Source organism: Benincasa hispida, chromosome 4, assembly GCF_009727055.1.
Source record: "Benincasa hispida cultivar B227 chromosome 4, ASM972705v1, whole genome shotgun sequence".
Classification (NCBI taxonomy): Eukaryota; Viridiplantae; Streptophyta; class Magnoliopsida; order Cucurbitales; family Cucurbitaceae; genus Benincasa; species Benincasa hispida.
Window position 1 is genome coordinate 6,543,664 of NC_052352.1, and position 6,869 is coordinate 6,550,532.

Genomic DNA, 6,869 nt, shown 5'->3' on the forward strand with positions numbered 1-6,869 from the left:
TACTTCGCCCAACGGTCAACTCCAGTCAGTCATTAACCGAAAGTCTTGATGGGTAAAACTTGCAGAACTAAAGACCTAACTCTTTCGATCGGTCTTTAACTTTTTTCCAATAGATTTCATCACATTGGTGGACTTTTGTCAAGAATGTTGAACTGAACATCCTTAATTTTGACAATAATAGAACTAAGGTTTTTTTTTCCTTAAAAAAAAAAACTTTAAGAAACCACCTTTAATCAAAATAATCAACCAAAAAAAAAAATCACTTTAATCTACCACTAGCACATCATTCATAATTGGTGATGGGTATGCCAAATACCACAGACAAGAATACGGGTTGCAAGAACACATATTGCCAAAGAAAAAAATGACCGCCGAGATTTCCATCCTACCATCGATGAGTTTACAATGCTGCTATAATAAACCGACCATTTTTTTTAAATTCTTTAAATTCTTTACCGAAACCAAAATTTAATTAATAATGCCAATGGAAAATGCATAAACTAACAATCCAACATGAAATTCATGCTCTGATACCACTTGTTAGCATAAATTCTTTATATCTATATTGAATAGATAAACCCTAGGATCATTCATGTCAAATTGTCAAGAATAACATACCGGATTCCATTGCAAAATTGATGATTGCTTCAAGATGATGATGGATGAATATAGTCTTCCTCAACCAAAACTCCGAATGCCTTTAGTAGGATCTCTCTTTAGATGGGATTCAAGATGAGTGCTTATTGTTTTGGTATATATTGGGGACCATAGCCCTAAGGTCTCTCTTTATATACTAGTTCAATTAGGGTTTCCATTAAATCCTAATTAACTAGGAATGAGCTTCTTCCTTTAAGTCCATCCTGAATCTAGGGCCTTAATTAATTAGATCACATAATAGGGCCCAATCTAATAAAATAACCCAATGTGATAAATTATTAATCTACATACATAGCCCATACTTTAATTAAACATATTATTATTTAAATATGTTTAACATAAATATCATAAATTATGCATTGGATAGAAAAGTATGTGATAAAATTCTACATTTTGATTATGCATATGACATTTGAAATTTTCTTGATAATATATATAGTGTAGAAATTTTCCTTGTACTAATGATTTATTTGATGTGAAGGATAATTGTAGTCCTCAAAATCAAGAAAAGTTTCATGAAGAGAAAAAGGAAAAAGGTGTTCAATCCTCTTTATGTTTGATGGCTCATTCGGATAACAATTCTAGAGATGAGAGCGAAGAAAATGAGGTAATTCATAAATCTGTTTCTTACCATGAGTTGTACGATGCTTTTGAAGATATTCAACTTGATTTAGAAAAAATTAGCTCTAGATATTTGAAATTATCAAAGAAGTTCAAGGCATTGTCTTTTGAAAATAAATCTTTGATAGAAGAAAATTCTTGTTTAAAGAATAGGGCCAATAACACATTGTTGCATAATTTCTTGTTGTGATGAAAAAATTGACTTGAATGATAAAATTATTTTTCTTGAAAAAGGGAATGATGAACTCAAATTTTTGTCACGTGAATTGAATGATTTAAGAAATAAAAATGAGAAATTGGAATCTTTCTATTTGGAACTAAATGGTGAAAATATTAATTTGAAAAATAAAATTATTGATTTAGAAACTAGCAATACTTCTTTAGAAAAAGATAAAATTTCTCTTATTGACAAGATTAAATTTCTTGAATATGATATTGATGAGAGAAATAATCTTTTGCATACGCTTAAAGAGAAAGAATTACTTGTTAATAAAGAACTTGGAGTTACAAAAGAGTTTATAAAGAAATTGTCTGTAGATACGCAAAACTTGGATAAAATTATTGACTTATGTATACCATTTAACAACAACATAGGATTAAAATATATAAATGAAAATTCATCATCTACTTCTAAGACTACTTTATCAAAGTCACATTTATTATGTCTAAAAATATTTTATCTAACGTGTCCAATTTTGTTGAATCTAAATTTGTGCCAAATGTTAGACACATCAATGGAAATTCAAATTTGTGCATAAACAAAATCATGCTCAACCAAATTGTGCTTAATGTGAAATTTGTGCCTAAACATATTCATGAAAAATCTAAATGTATGCATAGTTCTAAATTAGTGTCTCGACATGTAAACGCTAGAAATGTGCATGAAAACCTAAAATTTGTGCCTACATATCATTATTGTGAAGTTAAAGAACATATTAGACAAATTGTTTCAAATTTAAAAATACTCTTAAAAAGATTATCTTTGAGAAAAAAAAAATGTGAAAAATCAATTAGTTATAAAGAAATTCTTGCCAAATAGTGTATGAAACTCTTGTAGCAAAATTGGTCATAAACTCAATATTTGTTACTTGCCATAGGTCAATAATTTTGGAACTAACTTGGAACGAGTTCCAAAATCTTTGCTCACTAGCAATGAAGGTCCCTAAGAAATAGGCACCAAAATCTTTTGGTTGAGCTTTCCTTGTAATTATGATTCAAGAAGCAACTTGGACTTTAAATGGGGAACTAATTCAAATTGTAACAACTTTTATGGCTTGCTTGAATCTAACAAAGGAAAATAGTTTTTTTTTTGTAATTTAATATTTTTTTTTTTTATTGAGATAATTATTCTTCTAGTATCTTTATGAATGCTTTTTTTTTTTTTTTTTTTTTAAGTTTGGATTTAATGGCATGAGAAATGAATGTATATCTATTTGGCATTTATCTATTTTGCTTATAATTTGGCTTTTTTGCCAATTAGATGTTTTGCTCTATCGTTGTATTTTTCTTGAAAAGTTTTAAGCTAAAAGGATATTGAGTTTGAAATAGTTTGATTATCCTTTGGATGAAATTGATTAGAGTTTTTATTAAATACCTTTTGAGCATGAAGTTATGCATATTCTATGGTTTATATTGTTGAATGAAAATCATTTAATCCATAAAATTGCTACATTCTTGAATTCCTAGTAGCATATATTCAAAATTAGTATAAATTCATTTGTGTTGCTTCCATACTTATATTGTTTTGCTAATATGGCTTTGCAATTATTTGGTATCATTTGTTTTACAATTGGTGTTTATGTTATAATATTTGATAGTTTGGTATATTAGTTGTTTGATTTACTTGAGTTATTTTATCTACTTGGTGTTTATTGATTTTTCTCATTAGAAGGAGATTGCTTGATTTTAAGAGGAGTTATGTATTTTATGTATGAATTCTATGTATGAATGAAATTAATTCACATATTAGTTTATTGATGTGTGCCCCTCTTATTTATATTGTTTATTCTTTTAGAGGGAGTAATTGTCTAGAGAGGGACTCGGTTTAGTGATTAGATCACAAACCAATTGTTCACTAGAGGATCAGTGGGACTTAAGAAGCAAGATATAATCTTGGGGGTAAAACAACTTTTGACCCAACCGTTATTACGAACAACCTGTGAAGGGTTGACTTATTAATCATGGTTATATCGAGTGGACATAATATATCTACGGTGAGAAGAGTGCAACTACTGGACTTTAGTGGAGTGACTCGGTAGTAAACGAATGGTAGTTAATTAGGTTAAAGAGTTTAGACAATTAATTATGGATCGTTGGAGCCCATGATTTGTAGGTCCATGAGGTCCCTCTACTAGCTCATATTGGACTAAACCTTAGAACAGTATGACGAACGAATTTGAAGTGTTCAAATTAGATTTTTGGAGCAAAGCGTTAAATATATACGATATATTTAACCTAATGTTTAATTGTGAATTAAACATAAAGAGAGAAAATAAGAGATATTTAAATAAGATTTAAATATCAAGATTATGAATAGTGATTCATATCGATTGGGATTAGTGTTGGATTTAATATTAATTTTAAAATTAAATGGAGTTGGTCAAGATTACATTAAAAATCAAATTGTTGACTAGGTCAAAAATGCAATGGAAGTCAAATTGTTGACTTTTGATTTTGAAGGGAAAAAAAGTCAAATTTGTTGACTTTGGACTTTGAGAGTCAAACTTTGACCATTGACCAAGTTAGTGCAAAAAACCAACAAATTGTGAGTGAGAAATGCCAATATTTGCATTGCTAAGAGTTGTCTTCATTTGAAGACACTTGCCCCACTAAATCCCACTTTTAGTTAGTGGATTTTTTAGTGTTAAATTCTCATCAAACTTAAAGTTACATGTTTTACATGTAATGGTCTTTAAAAAGAATAGTTTCTTGAATCTCAAAGCTTCTAAGCCATAGTGAAATTTGATGAGATTATGTGATAATCTCATTACAATTTTATCTCAAAGACTTAATCTTTTCCTCTCCAAATTAGTCACCCATTGGATTCCACCATTCTATTCTAAGGTTGGAGAATAGTTGGGAAGACTCTCGTGGTGGTCTACGAACCGTTCATGAGGAGATTGGAGCTAATTTAGAGAAGATTCAAAGTCTACAAAGGCTGTATTTCTACTTCCCTTTTATTGTTTTTAATTGCATGTTTCTCCTTTGTGATTAACATAATTAGAGTAATTTAGATCCATTTTGTTCTGCTGCGCATGTGTTCATTCCATCACCTTTGAATTGGCAACTGCTCTATCTGGAACCACTTCCAAATCTGTCAGGAATTTTTTGAGCTATATTGCTTATTTAGCTGATTCACATGTAGCTACATATTCAACTTCCATAGTGGAGTTAGAAATACAACTCCGTTTGATACTTCTCCATACTATAGCTCCTTCATTTAAAGTGAATATTGATCCTGAAGTAGATTTTTTAGAATCTACATCAGTCTGAAAATCAGAATCAGTGTATCCCGTAAGGATCAAACTTTTAGCACCATACACGAGCATATAGTTCCTTGTTCTATGAAGATACTTGAGGATGTTCTTAACTGCAGTCCAATGGCTATGTCTAGGGTTGGACTGAAACTTGCTGACTATTCTGACTACAAAGCATATGTCGGAATGTGTACATAACATCACGTACATCAAGTTCCTGACTACTAATGCATAAGAAATTCTTTTCATTTCCTCAACTTCTTGAGGTGTCTTAGGACACTGTTCCTTAGACAAATAAATTCCGTATTTACAAAGTAGCATACCCTTTTTGGAATTTTGCATATTATATCTTGACAATATTTTATCAATATAAGATGTTTGAGATAGCGATAGCGTTATGTTCTTGCGATTCCGAATAATTTGGATTTCAAGAATATATTGTGCATTTCTCAAATCTTTCATTTGAAATTGTGATGCTAGCCATCTCTTTACGTTAGCAAGGAATCCTGTCTCATTCCCAATGAGCAGAATATCATCAACATAAAGTACCAAGAAAGCTACAGTCTTGTTGACTATTTTCTTGTATATACAAGGTTCGTCAACATTCTGCAAAGCCATAAGATTTGATCCTTGTGTCAAATCTTATATTCCAAGATCAAGATGTTTTTTTTAATTCATAAATAGATCTATTAAGCTTGTAAACTTTTTACTCCCGATCCTGTTCAATAAACCCTTATGGTTGAGACATATAAATACTTTCATCAAGATGACCATTCAAAAAGGTTGTCTTGACATCCATTTGCCATATTTCATAATCATAGAAAGCAGCAATGGATAAAAGTATTATAATAGATTTAATCATGACAACAGAAGAAAAGGTTTCTTCATAGTCTACTCACTCTCTTTGGGTAAAACTTTTTGCCATGAGTCTGGCTTTGTAGGTTTGTACCTACCAGTTTAGTCTCGTTTTCTCTTGTAGATCCATTTGCAACCAATAGGTTTTACCCCAGCTGGTTGATCTATAAGTTCCCAGACAGAATTTAAGTACATCGACTCAATTTCTAGGTTTATGGCTTTTATCCATTAATCTCTATAGACATCATCCATTGCCTGTTTAAAGGTCAATGGATCCTCTAAGCCATCATCAGGTAAGATGAGTTGAGTTTTTGTTAAATCCATATAGCAGTTAGGCTTTAAACAACCCTCTCACTACGTCAAGGCATTCTCAAGTCATGAGAAGGATGTGATGGACTAACAACTTTTGTTGAAAGACCAGTTTGATCAATAACTTTTGTTGATTTATCTGTAGATTCTCTTGACATCTCATCTAATACTAGTTTACTGCGAGGTTGATGATTTCTTATGTTAGAGTTAGAGGTCAAAAGACGACATCCAGGTGATAGAGTTAGAGGTTAAAAGATCTCATCTTATTCTAACTTATGGTATTTCATATATATTCGAGATTTGTTTCCTTAGTCCTCATGAGTCTTTTGAGTCTTTTATTTGTTTCGACTCTTTTGGGTCACTTGAATCTTTCGATTCTTTCTTTTTACCTTTTTTTTTTTTTATCATATTCTAAAAAACTCAAATTCGACTTGTCTGGTTCTTTTTGAAAGACGAGGAGCCTTTTAACCTTACGAGGCTATATTGACTCATCCAAGAAGGGACCAGAGAAATACAAGAATTTCTTTATGAAGGATTATATCAACAGTAGTAGAAGCACAAGGATCATCTAAGAACTCAAATTTACTAATTTTGGCAAAATATAAAGCATGCTTTTGTAGAAACAAGTAAGTTTCAAGACATATCTCTTGTAGAACTTCTTCAAAGCTCCTTCACCAGCTGCTATCTTCTCCAAATCTTGTTGTAAACCACATCAAGATCCTCCCCATTCTTGGTGCTCTAGATTGAGTTGTGGGGCTCAAAACAAGCTTGAATCAAGAGTAGAAGGAGAAATGCTCACTGCAGAAAATCAGCTGAAGAACTCTTTCTTCAACCAAATTTTCTCTCAAAATCTCTATAGATTGCATGCCCGATTTTCACTCCAATCTCTTCATTATATTGCAGATCAACATGCAAAGAGAAGAGTTGCATGAGTTACAACTCATGCTTGGA